Here is a 20,124-nt window from a genome sequence, read left to right on the forward strand (position 1 = left end):
TATCTCAAGAATGGAAGAAAAAGTATCCAATGTACTCAGCCCTACTATGAAACTAATTTATGGCTTTCATATGAAAGCTATAACCCAGTGATAACCTAAGAATATGGGAAAGAGGGAGAGGGAGGGGAGGGAGGAGGGAGGATGGGCAGAGGGAAGGTGATTGGTGGGATTACACCTGCGGTGCATCTCACAAGGGTACATGTGAAACTTAGTAAATGTAGAATATAATTGTCTTAACACAATAACTAAGAAAATGCCAGGAAGGCTATGTTAACCAGTGTGATGAAAATGTGTCAAACGGTCTAAAAAACCAGTGTATGGTGCCGCATGATTGCATTGATATACACAGCTATGATTTAATATTAATTAAAAAAATGAGCTTTATCACTTTTCCACTATAGTAGATTTTCTGTTACAATGATTTATGAACTAAGTAGTAAAAGAAGACATAGAAAGCAATTTTCAAGGAAACTGGCTTGGGAACAAGCCCCAGGCTGGGAAGAGGTGGGTGTTAAAAGAACCTCTCAGTGAGACTTTTTCACAGATATCTTCTCGTATTTGTGAAACTGGAGCAGGAAAACAAATCGAGGCACACATACCAAATGCCCAAATGTTCAAAATGTGTAACTATAGCTATCTAACTGTCAATACACATCTTTTATGCTTCTGATCTGAGAAATAGTTTATACCTTTGTAACATAGAAGGCTGGATTGGAATTTAGAATGGTCAGACCTATGTATGGAGCCAATGTGCTGTCTGCTCTGGAAAAACAAACCAGGAGAACAATCAGAGCAGCTCCTGGTTCAGACAGTCAATTTTGGATTTAGAAATCCCACAGAGACTCTAGGAGCCAGAAGTCCTCACAGACGTCTCTGTCAGTTGGGTGACGCTGAGTGCTTTTGGAGGAACCATAGAAAAGTGCTCTGCTCTATAGGCCCCAGAGCACTTGGAGTACCTTGTTTCTGAAACTAAGAGGATGCTCAGTGCAGTGAACAGTAAAAGCTACAGTAGTATTTTACTTCCCTTTGTTGTAAGCAGTGTAGTACCCACAGCCACCTGTAAGAAAGACTCGGACCCCACTTCAGGTATAAATCAGAAGGTGATTTATTGCACCTGCGCAGGGGGCTGTTGCTGGGATAGCAAACAGCCGAAGTGAGGGGCAGGTGGACTTTTATCCATTTGCGCCATGGAAGGAAGCAGAAACAAAAGCAGAACGTGGCAGTTAGCTAGAGGCAGAGTTACAGTCAGGGGGCTATAGCCTGATGACTGCATGGCCTACATCGTCATGGTTGGCACGGAGACAGAGTGGGCGATACAGTGGCTTGGGAACTTGTGTAGGTAATTTTTCCACCATTGTTTAGCCATTGCTAGGGGGTTGGGGGAACTGGGAGAAATTTCCTGTTTTATTCTGAAACCTGCCTTTGAGATTAAATGGGGGAACATGTGTGGGACTAAGGCTGAAACAGGCTGAGACAAACCTGGGTCTTTTAGGGGGCTGCTCTTTATCACACCTTCTCCCATGTTTCCCCAGGCTTCCACTATCACAGGATCCGTCCACTGGTGATGGGGTCAGGGGAGTTCTGGAACTTTCAGGTTCTGCAAAGTTATCCCTACTCTACCTCCACTGTGCCCCAAGCATCCAGGAATCTGCTCAGCAGGTCCCCTTCCTTTAGGGATTCTCCATCCCAAGTCCCTGCTTTAGGCCCCTAGAATCAAACCTCTTGTCACATCCCTGGATGGCCTCATCCAGAAGAAAAACCAGATCTCAGAGGACACCAGGAAAGACCTCAAGGTGAAATCATCCATTGTTGCCCATGCTCGAAATGAGGCATCCTAGAAGACAGGGGCTTCCTCAACTTCATTTTCCTTCCTTGCTATCATTATTATTTTCTTTGTTTAGGAGACTGGTTGTGCTTAGAGTGAAAATATTTTGCCAGGGACAAAGTTAACACAAAGAAACAAACAATAAGAAATACCAAGAAAGAGAACAGTTAAGTGCAGCTGGACGAGCCCCGACAGCTCTTTTGTACAACAGGCTCATCCCTGGACCCTCACATGTGCCTGCACCTGTGGCTGCAGCGCCGCTTGTCTGTCCCACCCACCGAGACCGAGGTGCTGAAATCCTTCAGGCAACCGCTCCACCAGGGGACATTTGCAGCTGTCACAGAGTAGCTCCCTCTGAACTTTAACAAGACAGACAAAAGTAAATCATTCCATGGGCTGGGCTAGGCCAGAGGATGCGCTCTGAGCATAGGTGAGAGGCAATGTCTCCTTTTGGCACCACAAAGTTGGTATCTTTGAAGTCAGAAAACTCTCCCAGACGCTAGTTTTGGATGCCCTTCTCCCTCGCAGCTGCCGGTGGCGTGTCCATGCTCCGGGCCATGACGATACTCGCTGTCCTCCGTTTTCAGCCGCTGCTGCTCTGGCTGCTCTGGCTGGTGGCCATTCTGGCGCTTTGTGGAGGGGGCTGGGAGGCTGATGCTGGCGCGTGGGCTGCCAGCAAGCGCAGAGGGCTCACTGCCCCACGTCCACCTGGCCGTGGACTGCGCTGGGGATTGGTACCACGTGAGTACCATTTTGTGTTACAGATTTTATTGGTTGCTGGTGTTGACCTAGAGGCGCCTGTTGTACTATGTTGACCGTCTGGACACGGGTGGTCTGTGAGGGCTGAATGATCCAGCTGGCAGTGCCTAGTGTGGCATGGCTAGTTGCGGGAATAGATTCTACTTTTACTTCCCTGTGACGGCCGTTCTCCCCCGGCTCGGACTTCGTGGGGGGCAGCACAGCCACCTGAGTGACCACAGCTTGTCCCGCAACAGTGTAAGTGTTTGCTGAGGCCAGTCCAGCCACACTGGTGACCAACACTGCTGGTGGACGACGTGAACCTGGGAGGTCGGAGTGGTCACTGGGGCTGCAACCGTGTAAGGGGCGGGCTTAAATGGTCTGTGGCAGCTGTCACTGAACACCAACGAGGACTGGCTGGCTGGGCAGAGGTGACCCTGGTGGCTCTGGGCACACCGAGCTTCCTGGATAACAGCGAGTTTGGGCTGTGAGGCGCCAGGCTCAGGCTCCAGGGTGTGGGCGAACCTTCCCTGGACAGGCTCCAGGGGTCTGGGTGCCGCTGGAGTGAGCAGACAGCGCCCAGTGTAACTGGGAGAGGCCGGGCGCTGCTAGAAGAGAGCGGTGCCAGGGGGGTTCTAAAGCAAGGCACGCACCTAGGCCATCTTTTCCTAAAAGCCTGCTCTATTAATTTGCTTTCAGAGGCAGGATCTATCCTCCACTGGTTCTTCCTGGGAAGGTGGTACTTTGATGAAGTAATGATTCAGAGAGAGATTGTGGCGAATTGAATTCTGGCAGCCCTTGTCTGCAGTCCTGTACTGGGGGTAATTTTTTGTGATATGTGTGTAAATTCCATTTAGGGTAAGTTGTTTATCAGGAACATCGTAATTGCTTGTACTATTAACTGTGCACAGGAATAAGGTGGCTTTGAGCCATCCTTTGGGCTGTCTCCTCCGGAAGCTTCCTTCTCATGTTCTGGCTGCGAGTTTTCTGCCATTAAATTGAGGTCAGGTGGCATCACTCGGCCCACTTTGTACCCTGAAGACCCTGCTCCCTGGGGGCTGGATGGGCAGGAGTTGGCAGCACTGATGGCCCCCATGGGGGAGGGGAGGGGCCACGGTGTCTGGAATGTTGATGGTCAGAAGCCAGATGGGCGGCTGAACGGCCTTCACCGGGGACTCATCGTTTCCTGCTTCTCCCTCTTGTCCCTGCACAGGGCAGTGAACGTGATCTTGATGTTTGTGCTCCGAAACCTGAACCTGTACACGCGAGGCAGCTGCCGCCAGCGCCCTGTGCCTCTGGAACAGCAGTCCACGCACACGCCGTTCTTGCAGAGGCAGCGCAGGTAGAAGTAGCTGCCAGTCTGCCAGTGTCCGGCCTGGGCTGCCCGGCCAGCAACTCGGGATGTGAAGATCTCTAGGAGGCACCGGGAGATGAAGCTCCAGCGCCCCGTACTCACGTCCACCGAGCCCTGCCCCGAGTTGCACCAGAGGGTCACGGAGCTCTCCTTCATCAGATACTCGAACTCGCGGCCCTCGAGTCGTGCCACGGCCCAGCCGCCGGTGGAGACCCGCCGCCCCGGCTGCGCAGCCCCAGAGTGCCACCGCAGCTGCACCCATCGGCCTTCGTGAGGGCCCCTCCGCTTGGCACGGGTGCGGGTGGCGGCGGAGGCCCAGGCCGGAGGTCGGGCGCTGAGTTCCACAGCGAGGCCTCTGGTCAGCGAGGCAGAGCCAGGCCTTCCTTCCTCTAGGTCCTCAGAGCTTTGGTGTATCATCCCACTGTCCCAATTTTCTCTGTGAAACCAAGGCAGTTGCCTAAAAACTCTTGTGCACAGATCTGAGATGCTGCTTCAGAATCCAGTTTGGCTCTCTCAGACAACACGGAAGATGTTTGGAGGGAATTGTCAGGAGAAGGGTTTTCCTTAAGACTCCAATGTGTCATCTCTTCCCACCCCATAAGCAGTGAACTAAATGAGTTGGGGAAAAGGCTCCCATCATAATTATATTCTGGGGTAGAAATAAATTCTGATTAACCTCCACATAACTTCTCTCCCCTGTTCAGACTCAGGGGCACCCTGCTTCTAGCTTCCCAGAAATTTCCCCGCATTCCCTCTGACATGGGGTTGGGGGGCGCCTGGCAAAGAATTCTGTGTTATGCTCTGGGGAGAAACCCTTAGGCAACATTATCTGGAGTTTCAGGAGCAGGAGAAATCTGTGTTCTGAAGTAAGGGCCAAAATTGTTCTCACATTACATTTTTACATTACGATACAAAAATAAATCAATATAAAAAATAAAACACTTCCTACAGTAACAAATGCATGTAAAGTTACCCTCAGGCACATCATCGCCAACGTTTCTTAGACATTTGACAAAACTAACTTGAAATTTTTTTTTTTTTTTTTACCGTTTTTTGTTATAAGTTAATAATTAAAGCTACCAATCCAGAAATAGTTTTTTAGATACTAAATCACCAGTAGGGAGTTTATTTGTTGCAAAATTATGTGATTCTTGATGAGATGATGTTGGTAGAAATTTGTTTCTGGAGCTATCCAAAGTGATCAATCAGTCTTTCCTTTTGTCTCCGGGAAACCTAATCGCCCATACTAACACCCACCCATCTGATGAGTAGTAATCACTTTGATAATCACTTTGACATTATGGGTGTGGTCCTCAGAGGTCCTATAAATTAGAGACTGTCAAGGAGTCAAGCTCATTCTTCTCCATAACAGAGTTGAGTTGGGAGCTCACTTGGCCTCGCACACTTCTGAAAGCTACTACCCCTACCCTGTGAGGTCCTGATCCTAACCTGACTTCATACTGCTCCAGCAAGCACTGGTGAGGTCACAGATATAGCCATTAGGTGAGTACCCGATCTGCACGAGTCCCTACTACTTTCTATCACTGAAATAAATAGTGTCATTTTAATTTGCAGATCAGTCAATTGAAATTGTTTTTATGGAGTGATTTTGCTCAGTTAGTAAAAATGACTCCTATACTCTAGTTGAAAGATAAGCTATTTTATAAAGTCATCTTACTAATTTTTAATTCATATGATTTTTCTGTATTATTTTATGTATGTCTTCATTGTTTACCTGGTAATATTCAAAGATAGGTTGCCAGATGACTTATAATTTTGTACTTTTTGTAGATTCTACAAATTGGCTAGGAATATTTTTTCCTTTTTTCTTTTTCTTTCTTTTTTTTTTTTTTGTTTTTTTTGAGATAGACTCTCACTATGTCACCCTTGGTAGAGTCCTGTGGTGTTGCAGCTCACAGCAACGTCAAATTCTTGGGCTTAAGCAATTCTCTTGCTTCAGCTTCCCAAGTAGCTGGGACTACAGGCACCTGCCTTTTTTTTTTTTTTTTTTCCTGCTGTTGTCATTTTTGTTTTAGTAGGCTCGGGCCATGTTTAAACCCACTTGCCCAGGTGCATGTGGCCAGTACCCTAAACTCTGAGCTATGTTTGTGGAGACTGGCCAGGAACATTTTATTCTATAAATATGTTACACATGCATACATACATTACATACTACTTTATAAGTGGTGCTTCATGTACACACAGAAGAGATATGCAAATAACTGATTATTAGGAAAACATTGCTCTTGACAGTTTCAATATTGTCACTTTAGAAGCTTCCATTTATAAACTTAAATACTAAACAATGAGTAAATGTTTCGGCATTGAAAAATATGCCTCCCAAGCAGCTGGGACCACAGGTGCCCACCACAATGCTCAGCTATTTTGTTGTTGTTGCAGTTGTCATTGTTGTTTAGCAGGTCCAGGCCATGTTTGAACCCGCCAACCTCAGTGCATGTGACTGGCGCCATAACCACTGTGCTATGACGACAAGCCAACAGTTTCCCAAATTATTAATTGTCAGGTTATTTTGCCTTCCTCTCCACTTCTGACAGTCATCCAATCATCAAGGCAATTCTACTTCTGGATTTTTCTCAGCATCCTTTCCTCTTCTCCATTCCAAAGTTACTGTTTTGCTTCCAAAACATCTTCTTATAGCTACACTATTACAGAACACTCCTAACTACTGTACATTTCTTGTGATTCTTGATATTTCAATCCATCCTCCACATTGCTGCTCTAATTATCTCTCTAGAACATTGATTTTTTCATGTCATCATCCATCCCCCAATGTCTGAAGAAGAAAATAATATACCAGGTAATTGAGATAGAGTGCTAGATACTTCACATACATTTGTTTGTTATGCCCAGGAGTCTCTCAAAGACCACACTGCCAGACAAGTCCAATTTAAAGAGGAGTCCTTTTATTGAGGAGCCAGCCGGTGACTGCCTCAGTGTTCCAACGTGTGGTTTCTGACAGCAGCCCCGAGTGCTTAACGGGTGGAGTTTTTTTTTTTTTTTTTTTTTTTTTTTGGTAGAGGCAGAGTCTCACTTTATGGCCCTCGGTGGAGTGCTGTGGCCTCACACAGCTCACAGCAACCTCCAACTCCTGGGCTTAAGCGATTCTCTTGCCTCAGCCTCCCGAGTAGCTGGGACTACAGGCGCCCACCACAACGCCCGGCTATTTTTTGGTTGCAGTTTGGCCGGCGCCGGGTTTGAACCCGCCACCCTCGGTATATGGGGCCGGTGCCTTACTGACTGAGCCACAGGCGCCGCCCGTTAATGGGTGGAGTTTTTAAGGCGTGGTCTGCATCTTGGTTGGCACGCAGGCTGCCCAGGTGCATCTGGGTAGGTTAGCAAGAATCATACAGAAGCAGAATTCTGTGGTTAGCTAGCCATATATCTTTGTTTCAGTACTTTCCCCACCTGGTATTTCTCAAAGGTCAGTCTGGGGACAGTTGGTACTTCCCAGTCTGTTTCTCAGGGGAGTTAGTGAAGGAAGAAGTCAGTGAGTGCTTTCCCATCTGTCTCCCGAGTGAACCAGACTTACTCCATTTTGTTGAGGGCTTGCGGATCAGAAGTTTTCCAACAGTGAACTGCTATTTTTCAAACTTAGTCCAGGCCTAATATTTCCCACTGGTTTTAGGATCATAAATCAAATCACTGATTCTATCTTGAACATGGGTTGCTTGTTAGTGGTGAGGTTTTGAATTACCTATCTATCTCAGTGGTGTGTGTCCATAGATTACATATTTTTTGTTTTTTTTATTGTTGGGGATTCATTGCGGGTACAATAAGCCAGGTTACACTGATTGCAATTGTTAGGTAAAGTCCCTCTTGCAATCATGTCTTGCCCCCATAAAGTGTGACACACACCAAGGCCCCACACCCCTCCCTCCGTCCCTCTTTCTGCTCCCTCCCATAACCTTAATTGTCATTAATTGTCCTCATATCAAAATTGAGTACATAGGATTCATGCTTCTCTATTTTTGTGATGCTTTACTAAGAATAATGTCTTCCACTTCCATCCAGGTTAATACGAAGGATGTAAAGTCTCCATTTTTTTTTAATACCTGAATAGTATTCCATGGTATACATATACCACAGTTTGTTAATCCATTCCTGGGTTGGTGGGCATTTAGGCTGTTTCCACATTTTGGTGATTGTAAATTGAGCTGCAATAAACAGTCTAGTACAAGTGTCCTTATGATAAAAGGATTTTTTTCCTTCTGGGTAGATGCCCAGTAATGGGATTGCAGGATCAAATGGGAGGTCTAGCTTGAGTGCTTTGAGGTTTCTCCATACTTCCTTCCAGAAAGGTTGCACTAGTTTGCAGTCCCACCAGCAGTGTAAAAGTGTTCCCTTCTCTCCACATCCACGCCAGCATCTGCAGTTTTGAGATTTTGTGATGTGGGCCATTCTCACTGGGGTTAGATGATATCTCAGGGTGGTTTTGATTTGCATTTCTCTAATATATAGAGATGATGAACATTTTTTCATGTGTTTGTTAGCCATTCATCTGTCATCTTTAGAGAAGGTTCTATTCATGTCTCTTGCCCATTGATATATGGGATTGTTGGCTTTTTTCATGTGGATTAATTTGAGTTCTCTATAGATCCTAGTAATCAAGCTTTTGTCTGATTGAAAATACGCAAATGTCCTTTCCCATTGTGTAGGTTGTCTCTTTGCTTTAGTTGTTGTCTCCTTAGCTGTACAGAAGCTTTTCAGTTTAATGAAGTCCCGTTTGTTTATTTTTGTTGTTGTTGCAATTGCCATGGCAGTCTTCTTCATGAAGTCTTCCCCCAGGCCAATATCTTCCAGTGTTTTTCCTATGCTTTCTTGGAGGATTTTCATTGTTTCATGCCTTAAATTTAAGTCTTTTATCCATCTTGAATCAATTTTTGTGAGTGGGGAAAGGTGTGGGTCCAGTTTCAGTCTTTTACATGTAGACATCCAGTTCTCCCAACACCATTTATTGAATAGGGAGTCTTTCCCCCAAGGTATGTTCTTGTTTGGTTGATCGAAGATTAGGTGGTTGTAAGATGTTAGTTTCATTTCTTGGTTTTCAATTCGATTCCAAGTGTCTATGTCTCTATTTTTGTGCCAGTACCATGCTGTCTTGACCACTATGGCTTTGTAGTACAGACTAAAATCTGGTATGCTGATGCTGATGACATGACAATTAAGGTTATGGGGGGGAGAAAAGCAGAAAGAGGGACGGAGGGAGGGGGGTGGGGCCTTGGTGTGTGTCACACTTTATTGGGGCAAGACATGATTGCAAGAGGGACTTTGCCTAACAATTGCAATCAATGTAACCTGGCTTATTGTACCCTCAATGCATCCCCAACAATAAAAAAAAAAAAAAAGAACAGTCAACTATTTGTATCAGTAGGTTCCACAGACATGGATTCCATGAACCACAGATCAAAAATATTTGGAAGAAAAATTTTTTCTCTATTGAGCATGTATAATTTTTTTTCCTTGTCATTGTCCTAAACAACACCATATAACAATTTACATAGCATTTACATTGTACTAAGTGTTACCACTCATCTAGAGAGGATGTCCAAAGTTCCTGGGAGGATGGATCAAGGTTATTTGCAAAACTATGCCATTTTGTGTACAAGATGTGGAATCAGGGAGTCCTGGAATCAACCTTCTAGGGCTACTGAGGGACAGCTGCATGAATCCAGTTTGTCTGTATTTACCATGTGTAGGTTTGTACTGGAGTAGGTGGGGAGTAAATTAACAGGTAGATTAAACAGAGCTCAGGCAGAGAACCAGAACTGCTAAAATATTTTTCTTTTTTTACAAAAAAAACCTTATCAGGACAGAAGAATAACTCTCTCTCTCATTTTTTATATTTTATTTGTGAAAAATGGATTCACACACCTTGCAAGCCTTCCAGAATGAAGTCACCTGCCCCATCTGCATGAACTACTTTTTAGACCCTGTCACCATAGACTCTGGGCACAACTTTTGCCGGCCCTGTGTTGAGCAAAGTTCTTTCAGGTGGTTGATGATGCAGAGTATAGACCTGCTTATTGAAATAGTATGGAATAAAGGGGGCTACACATTCTTATGGTGGCAAGTAGCAAAATTCTTTATTTCTACCTGGTTTATATAGCCAGTTATGCATGTACACACTGTTAATTAATAATCACACAATCACTTCATAGGTATATTGTACAAACAAATTAACCTTTCCCTGGAGTCTGCTAATCTACTAATCAACTGATACTCATTCTTCTAAACTTTCTATTACATTTTAAAATAGTAATCTTGGAAAAACATGCTGTTAGCCATTTTCCCGCAAACCGATAAGTCACAAGATCGCTGTGTGGGAAAAGGTTGATTGTTCACCTGTCCTCTGGGCCCTTCACTATCCAGAGGCAGTTAACACTATCTCGCTAGACACTGCTCGGTGATTCCTAAGACATACCGATGACATGCTTGCATGCCTCAGCTCTGGGGCCAGCTTCTGACCACAGGAATTTCACCTCCTCAGTGATCAGGCTTAACAGCTTCAATAGAGTTCTGCCTGTTTTCTTCCTGGCTGTGTAAAGAAAGACTTTGTCCATGGTCACTCAGAATGGTGGGCACAGAGGCATATAGGCTTTTCGCCTATACCCTGCCTCTACCTCTGTGGGAGGAGTCCCAGTGCAGGGAAATATCACAGAAGACAGAATTCAAAACCAGTGTCCTACTCATGAAGCTAGTTTCCCTTGCCAGGCAGGCCAGACCTCAGCAGTTCCACATCTCAGAGGAACAGCTCTGTGGGGCACACATGGAGGTGAAGGGGCTCTTCTGTGAGGCAGACCAGACACTGCTCTGTGAGTCCTGCTCCGAGACCCAGAGCGTGTGATTCACAGCCACCGTCCAGTAGAATGGGCTGCTGAGCAGTACAGGGTAAGTGATGCCTCAGATGCCATTTGGAATCTGTAGGATCCTAAATCAGAGAGAAATATGCAGGATTATGACCATGAAGGTAAGAATGGAGATGGTCGAGAGAGTAATTTTTGAATGTAAATCCCAAGATAGAAATGTGTCCTTCCGATGTTGAGCACTCCCATGACAGCTGTGCTGAACCTGTGCTAAGGGGACTTTCCTTAGACTCCACAAATTGTCAAATGTGTGGATTTGGTGCAGCTGTGGAGCAGGGGGCAGGACCATGGACCTGGTTTCTGTTTTAAGCCTGGCTACCCCATAGCCAGGAAAGAAAAATGTCAATTTCTCAGGAAATGGGTTGCATTATCTGTAGTGTAATTTCCAATTTTCTCTTAAGGGAAAATTTTCTCTATTATGATTGATCTCTCAAATACAAGAAGCCAATTTGGTTAACATGGATAATTCTGACCATTCCATTTAAAACAAGATGACTATACTTCAGAGAATAGTATCCCTTCTCCTAGATGAAGGGATAAAATCTGTACTATTCTCATTATTGTTAAAGATCTTGTTTTTTTTTTTTTTTTTGCAGGAGGAACTTGTGAAAAAAATGGACTCTTTATGGACAATGACTCAGGAAATGCAAAACCATCTAAATGAGGAAACTGGCAAAACTCACTCATTCATAAGTATGAAAAGGTTTTCTTTGTTTCTATGCAGATTGACATGTGGCTGGCTTGTATTTTTCAACTCAATTGAAATTCCTAGTTTTATCCTTTCCCCTCCCCAGGGAAAAGTTGTTATTTCAAATGATAAATTATAAATAAAAAATAAATAGGCATATAGGAAGGGTATCAGGATCTCATAAAACAAAAAATTCACAAAAAATATTTGGGTCAATATAAGCTAGAGCTAAGAAAGTTACTATAAACAAGGTATGCTGGGTGTTTTTATAATAAATTGCCTAAAGACAACATTAAGCTAAGTTTGAGTTGGAAGCAGAGGCGAGAAAAACAATATTTATACTATGTAGACTAAAAATATAGTAAGCTTTAAAAATATGCATAATATTGAGGGAGAAAAACCAGGACACTTGAGACACTTTGATTTAAACAGGGAGAGAGAATAGGGCCATGGAAAAAAGAAAGGACAGCAGGAACTAGCAAATATTCAAGATGTTTTGCAGAGATTAGGCAAAATGCTTATTAATTATTTGCATAATGATAGTTAAGAAACAATTATTTAAAGTCTTCTGTTTTCTGTTGAGAGTAAGAACATGTAATCCTTTATCTGAATCTTATTCCAGGACAATGTGGCTTTGAGGAAAGTGATGATTAGGCAGCACTATCAGAAGATGCATCTGTTTCTCCAAGAGGAGGAGAAACTACATCTAGAGTTAGTGGACAGGGAAGCAGAGGAGATTTTCCAACAACTCCAAGACAGTGAAGTGAGAATGACCCAACAGAAAGAAAGGCTGAGACACATGTACAGAGAGCTGACTGACACATGTCACAAGCCTGACCTGAAGCTGCTGCAGGTGAGGGGAGGGTCCATCCTGAGACAGGAATCCTGTGCTGGGCGGTGTTGCCGGGACATTGAAATGTTACCTGCTGATACCTGGACTTAGCTCTCGGACTCCCACCATTTTTTGCCCTATCACTTATTTCTGCAGATTCTTGTCATCTTTGGGAGATTCTCATCACTCCAGTGGCTAACATAAGACAAAATTCTCTTTAGTTTCAGGAGTAATGTCCATACAGAAAGGTTATACAAAAGCAGTGAAGCTGTAGGCCAGGGAGAGTGAACTTTGTGAGTTGATACTCAATTCATGTTCCCTAATCTGTCACCACTCTGAGTTGGCCCACATAGAAACAGCGTGTGAAGGCATTGAGGTTCTGCCTTTTTCCCAGGAAAAATTTGTAAAATTTGGTATCTAATTTAAAGAACTCTGTTTTTTATGTGGTTCTTTGTTTTGTTTTAATTGTCATAAGTGGTCAGTCCTCTCTTTGGGAACCAAACTGGGAGATGAGTGACCCTGGGAACCTACATCTTCTTCTACCACGTTACCACATGTTCCTGCCCCCTTCTTAATGCACGCGGAGGAAGCCCCTCCTGGTTCAGGGTAGATTCTAATTTTAACATAACATGGAATGATTTCTTACGGGGAATAATGCAAAATAATATTAAGACACAAAAATAAAATACCAGAGAAGATGCATAAGAACATATTCTCCTGACTAATGACTTTTTCCTTCCTTTGCAGGACTTGAGGAACGTATTGGAATGGTGAGTTTGCACTAAGGATCTGCTATATCTGAGAAAGTCGTTCTCTTGTTAATGAAGTGGCTGTATATGTTTCAAGCTATTAATATTGTTCTCTGGGGCTATTTTCTATTTTGTTTCAAAAGAGCCTCTGAAGCCTTCTTCTCCTAGGTCTTGGAAGTTTCCTTCTTAAGTGGCTGAATTCAAATATATATAAAAACATTTGGCTATTGTGGGCTTCCTTCTACCCACTTCCCTGATAATCTTCAGCCATGGTCCAACAAACCTTAATAGGGAGACTATGCTAAGGTGCCACAGAGGAGCCCCCTCTTCTAAGAAGGTTGAAGGTGAAAAGACAGAGGAAAGGGGAACATGCCCTCAGGATGGGAATGGGAGGGGTCTTCACTCCCCTGAGTAGCCTTGGCAGACCCTTCTCTGTCACAGCACCCCCAGCCCTAGGCAGGACCTCAAAGGATAGTGGCTGCCTCAGATCCCCAGGACCAGGGCTGTCAGGCTCTGATTAGATTCTCTTGTTTTGCATGAAAGAGCAAAATCTTCTGAATCACTGGACATTCCCTTGTAGACACTGGCTTTGTCATGGGTGACTTCTGCTGACAGAAGTCCCAAGAGCTATGCCTGAGTTTTCTGTTCTTTGTAAGATACGCAGGATCTTTTCATAATGTGAGGCATTGTGAGAGGTAGGAGGGAATCACCCACAATAAATTTTAGAAGTTGAATATTGTCAGAGAAAAAATGGGGAAGTTGGAATGTGATATAAGTTAAATTCAGGAAAAATGTTAGCATTTACTAAATCCTCAAGAGTGTCAAATAAAATATACATCAAATTAATGAAACAATAGGTGAATTCTGATGAAATATATTAGTCTTTCTAATGACTGCATGATTAACCTTGGGCCTGGAGTGTAACTGATGTCAATCTTAACAGGACTGAGTTGTTGCAGATGCTAAAGACCCAGCCAGTGAGTCCAGAGCTCACATCTTGGGGCATCACTGAAATCCGAGACACGCTCAACAACTTCAGAGGTAAGAGTCAGCTTTTTGGCAGTCAGGCCTCTATTTCCTTCCTTAGTGAGTTTTTAGGGACAAGCTCTGTCTAATTTAAATTTTATCTTTTTATGACATGAGGTTTGCACATGATTTCCCAAAACATTTCTATCTTTTCACTCTGATTAGTCATATTATGACCAAGATTGAAGTCTTTGCCTTCAAGTTCTTGGAAAATGCAAAGCAAGGTACTCCTGTTAGTCATATCTGACACAGGCAGAGTAAGAGAAGAAAGTGTATTCAGGTCATGTGGTTGTGAAGAGATACAAAGCTTAGTTCTCAGTCTAGAAATCAATACTTTGGTTGATTCAGTTTTACAGGTTTAGATTTGGCACTGGCCATTTATAATTTCTTCTACACTGCATTTATCACATATTGTCCAAAGAGCATATCGTTATAAAATTGAAATGTTTAGAACAATGAGAAAAAAAAGACTAAAATGTCTGTAGGCATAAAAGGGTACAGCTCAAGACAAGGGAAAGAGAAATGATCCATGAACATGGCTGAATGATATTAGGCACATACTAGGAAGCAGAGGCTGAATGAGGAGGAGACTGAAGGAGGCAGGGTCTGAACAGATGGTGTAAAGCTGGAACATTCTTTTCAGAAACATCCACATTGCACATGTGGATTTCCAAGCAATTTTTGATGTCTGGAAACATAATAAACACAATTTATTTCTCAGTAAATACCTCAATCATACGACTTTGCTGTTTCTTAATACAATTCAAAACAACATAAGAGGAGTTTCTAATAAAGAAAAAGCAAGTTTTAGGAGTGTCCTGAAAAAAACTTTTACAAACTATTCCCAGGTACTCCTTAAGTCATTGGTTCACCTCAGTGATATAGCCAGGTTTCTCTCTTTATATAAAGAAAATATGTGTCTTGGGGGGCACCTGTGGCTCCAGGAGTAGGGCGCCGGCCCCGGACAAAAATTGTAGAAAGAAAATATGTGTCTTGTAGAGGTTGTAATCCCTCTCGATCTTCATAGGTCAGCAAGTCTCAACTTCTTTTGCTGTCTTTATTTCATATTTTCTTAAAGGAGAAGTAAATGAAGTAAGAAATTGTGTAGAAATGCTCTGCCTGTCAAAGCAATTGCTGATCTGCTTTTTTCCTCTTTTTTTCAGTGGAGGATCCTCTGAGTGTGGAAATGGCCACTCGCTATATCAGACTTACTGAGGACATGAGAAGTGTCCAATTCAGAGATGAGGATCGTGGCACCCCCTGGGAGGCCCAGACAGCCCAGACCCTTGCTGTCTGGGGAGCTCAGGCCTTTACCTCTGACAAGCATTACTGGGAAGTGGACGTGACACATTTTCCCGCTGGTTTCTAGGTGTCTGCAAAGATTCTTGGCCACAAGACACCAATGTCATTGTTGATTCCAAGGATGCATTTTTGCTCTTTAAAGAAGAACAATGATTATAGTCTTGCCACCAACTCCCCACCCTTAATTCATTATGTGCAAAGGCCGTGAGTAGGGTTGGGGTGTTTGTGGAGTATGACAGTGGAACAGTGAACTTCTATGATGTTTATAAAGTGTCCTCTATACATAGTTTTCTCCCTTCCCCCTTCTCTTACCCTCTGAGGCCTTTCCTTTACCTATGCTCCCCGTGAAAATTTAGTTTTCATGATAATTTATTGGGGAATTTTTGAGTCTGATGAAACTGCATTTCTGAGACCTCATGTGAGGCAACAGGACTGTTTAGGACTGTGTTTGAGCTCATTGTAACTTTAGGAAACATAATTAATGTATGCTATAAAATGAGATTCCCCCAGTGAGTGTGTATAGTTTTTTAGTTTTATTGCAATAAAACTATTTATCAGCATTGCCTTTAATTCCTTTTTGTAAATAACAGGCTTAATGAGATAAATTCACATGATCTGAAAATTGCTTTCTAAATTATTTCATTCAGTGACTTCTTTTTAGTACATCCAGAGCAGTGTAGCCATCATTTCCACAAGGCATTTTCATCACCACCACGAGGAACTCACTACCTGTCAACATTTACTCTTCATACCCAGGCAACCTTTAATCTACTTTTCATCTTTATAGATTTATGTAAATGGAATCATATAATACATGGCTTTTCTGTATCTTGTTACTTTCATAGAACATGTCTTCAGGGTTTCTCCACTGGTAAACAGTATGTTTTAATTGCATATTTGGACATGGCTAAGGTAGAAGAAAGAAGTGTCATTTGTCTCGAGGGACGAAACCCTGAAGTATTATGTTCTAATCTGAGATGCCAGGAGATTTTGCATTTTGCTGATATTTCCATGAGGGTCACTCATGATGACTCAGCCCTCCTCACAGCTTCTTCATAAAAGATTAACTTCCTGAAACCTTGCTGTAACTCCCGCTCATGCTTTGAAACCTCCAATGAGAGACAATATAATTCCTTTGTCTGCCTTTCTGGAAACCCTATAAAAGGACAGAGACAAAGCAGGCCAGAGAGGTTGGTCTTCTGGGACACTAGTCTCCAAAGTTCCACTGGCTGGAATAAAGCCCCTTCCTCTCACAAATGGAGGTGTTCTGGTGATTTTTTCTCTCCATTGGGCCTTGTCTTCTTGCAACAGTCTTAGCTTACTAAACAAAAAGGAGAGTGTTTATTTTTTCTTCAAGTCTAACACAGATGAATAGATGCAAGTATTGCACAGATTATCATTTCTCTGAATTCTAATCTTTCTCACATTTTGGCTCAAACACAAAAGTTTGTCACTGAAATACTTTCAGACTCTGCAGACCAGGGTGGCTTTCCTGTTACATACTCTCTGAGCACTTATAATATGTCATCCTAACATTCAACAAACTATAATACTTAGATATTGATGACTACTATATTGAAATTTTTAAGGAGGTAAAGGCAGTGTTTGTCTTATTTGCTACTAACATTATCCAGTGCAACACTCAGAACACAGTATGTAATAGCCATGAGGTGAATCAATGGATAAATAAATTAATGCGTTAGTATGAACAAATGCATTAATACTAAAATGTAATATATATGTTGCAACATTAAGAAAGTTTCCCAAATTAGGAAATTCCACATTAGGAACATTTTAGGAAGACCCAGATAAGTAAACTGATGTTCTCCAAGGGTTAGGACAAAGTTTTGAACTCTCTTGGAGAAGTGTAATGCTACTACTAGATCAAACTGTAACTTTCCATGAGAAAAATCAAGTCTCAGATGAGGCTAGAATGTGGGGTGATTTGTGGTTCATGTCCAGTCCTGATAGCAGTATGTCTTCAGAGCAAAGGGACAGATACTCCACAGAAAGACACACAGTTCCCTTTGAGGGTCCTGAATGGGACCTTGAGAAACAACATGACTGGTGCCGTAAACATTTTCTAACATGTATCCTGAAAGGTTTACGTTGATCCAAGAAAAAGGATTCTCTTTACAGGAGAAAAATGAAAGTCCCTCAGCCTTTTGTTTGTTTGTTTGTATGTTTGTTTCATTGTTGGGGATTCACTGAGGGTACAAGAAAACAGGTTACACTGATTGCATTTGTTAGGTAAAGTCCCTCTTGCAATCGTGTCTTGCCCCCAAAAGATGTGGCACACACCAAGGCCCCACCTCCCTGCCTCCTTCCTTCTCTCTGCTCTCCCCTTCCCCCACCCCCACTGTGTCCTTAATTGTCATTAATTGTCTTCATATCAAAATTGAGTACATAGGATTCATGCTTCTCCATTCTTGTGATGCTTTACTAAGAATAATGTCTTCCACTTCCATCCAGGTAAATACAAAGGATGTAAAGTCTCCATTTTTTTTAATGGCTGAATAGTATTCCATGGTGTATATATACCACAACCTGTTAATCCATTCCTGGGTTGGTGGGCATTTAGGCTGTTTCCACATTTTGGCGAATGTAAATTGAACTGCTATAAATGGCTAGTCCAAATGTCATTATGATAAAAGGATTTTTTTCCTTCTGGGTAGATGCCCAGTAATGGGATTGCAGGATCAAATGGGAGGTCTAGCTTGAGTTCTTTAAGGGTTCTCCATACTTCCATCCAAAAAGGTTGTATTAGTTTGCAGTCCCACCAGCAGTGTAAAAGTGTTCCCTTCTCTCCACATCTACGCCAGCATCTGCAGTTTTGAGATTTTGTGATGTGGGCCATTCTTGCTGGGGTTAGATGGTATCTCAAGGTGGTTTTCATTTGCATTTCTGTAATAATTAGGGATGATGAGCATTTTTTCATATTTTTGTTCGCCATTTGTCTGTCTTCTTTAGAGAAGGTTCTATTCATGTCTCTTGCCTATTGATATATGGGATTGTTGGCTTTTTTCATGTGGATTAATTTGAGTTCTCTATAGATCCTAGTTATCAAGCTTTTGTCTGATTCAAAGTGTGAAAATATCTTTTCCCATTGTGTAGGTTGTCTTTTTGCTTCAGTTGCTGTCTCCTTAGCTGTACAGAAGCTTTTCAGTTTAATTAAGTCCCATTTGTTTTTTTTGTTCTTGTTGTTGTTGCAATTGCCACAGAGTCTTCTTCATGAAGCCTTTCCCAAGGTCAATATCTTCCAGTGTTTTTTCTATGCTTTCTTTGAGGATTTGTATGGTTTCATGCCTTAAATTTAAGTCCTTATCCATCTTGAATCAATTTTTTGTGAGTGGAGAAAGGTGTGGGTCCAGTTTCAGTCTTTTACATGTGGATATCCAATTCTCCCAGCACCATTTATTGAATAGGGAGTCTTTCCCCCAAGGTTTGGTCTTGTTTGGTTTATCAAAGATTAGGTGGGCTGTAAGTTGTTGGTTTCATTTCCTGGTTTTCTATTCGATTCCAAATGTCTATGTCTCTATTTTTGTGTCAATACCATTCTGTCTTGACCACTATGGCTTTGTAGTATAGCCTAAAATCTGGTATGATGATGCCCCAAGCTTTATTTTTATTACTAAGAACTGCCTTAGCTATATGGGTTTTTTTCTGGTTCCATTCAAAATGCAAAATCATTTTTCACAAATCTTGAAAGTATGATGTTGGTATTTTAATAGGAATGGCATTGAATAGGTAGATTGCTTTGGGAAGTATAGACATTTTAACAATGTTGATTCTTCCCATCCATGAGTATGGTATGTTCTTCCATTTGTTAATATCCTCTGCTATTTCCTTTCTGATGATTTCATAATTTTCTTTATAGAGGTTCTTCACCTCCTTTCTTAGTTATATTCCTAGGAATTTCATTTTCTTTGAAGCTATGGTGAAGGGAGTTGTGTCCTTAATTACCCTCTCATCTTCACTGTTATTGGTGTATACAAAGGCAACTGATTTGTGGACAAAGTGATTTTTGGTCTTTTGGATATACACATAATAGAGGAATTGCAGGATCAAATGGCAGGTCTACATTTAGATCCCTGAGTGTTCTCTAAACTTCTTTCCAAAAGGAATGTACTAGTTTGCATTCCCACCAGCAGTGCAAAAGTGTTCCCTTCTCTATAGTTTTGGGATTTTGTGATGTGGGCTACTCTTAATGAAGCTGGATGATATCTCAGAGTGGTTTTTATTTGCATTTCTCTGCAATTCTTTGCAAATCATGATTTGCATGATTAAAGATGATGAGCATTTTTTCATGCATCTGTAAACTGTGTGCCTATCTTCTTCAGAGAAGCTTCTGTTCATGGGTCTTGCCCACAATGAAATGGGATCACTTGTTATTTTCTTATTAGTCATTTTGAGTTTTCTGCAAATTCTGGTTATTAGGCCTTTGTCAGAAACATAACCTGCAAATGTCCTCTCCAATTCTGAGGGCTGTCTACTTGCTTTACTCCTGTATTCCTGGCAGTACACAAGGAAGTCAACAACTTAATGGGACATCTCAAGCAACTGGAAAAGGAAGAGCATTCCAACCCCAAACCCAGCAGAAGAAAAGAAATAACTAAAATTAGAGCACAATTAAATGAAATTGAAAACAAAAGTATTATACGCTAGATCAATCAATAAGTTGGTTTTTTGGAAAGGTCAATGAAATAGATAAACCTTTGGCTAACCT

The 20,124-nt window shown here is 42.3% G+C and overlaps 3 pseudogenes; 2 read left to right on the plus strand and 1 right to left on the minus strand.

The window, feature by feature from the left end:
* LOC128571005 (cyclin-dependent kinase 16-like) overlaps nucleotides 1-20,124 on the plus strand; it is an 85,496-nt pseudogene that overhangs the window by 13,456 nt on the left and 51,916 nt on the right.
* LOC128570151 (forkhead box protein K2-like) lies at nucleotides 2,325-4,501 on the minus strand (annotated as a pseudogene).
* LOC128570152 (tripartite motif-containing protein 64-like) lies at nucleotides 9,796-15,746 on the plus strand (annotated as a pseudogene).

This window comes from Nycticebus coucang, chromosome 18, assembly GCF_027406575.1.
Source record: "Nycticebus coucang isolate mNycCou1 chromosome 18, mNycCou1.pri, whole genome shotgun sequence".
Taxonomy (NCBI): Eukaryota; Metazoa; Chordata; class Mammalia; order Primates; family Lorisidae; genus Nycticebus; species Nycticebus coucang.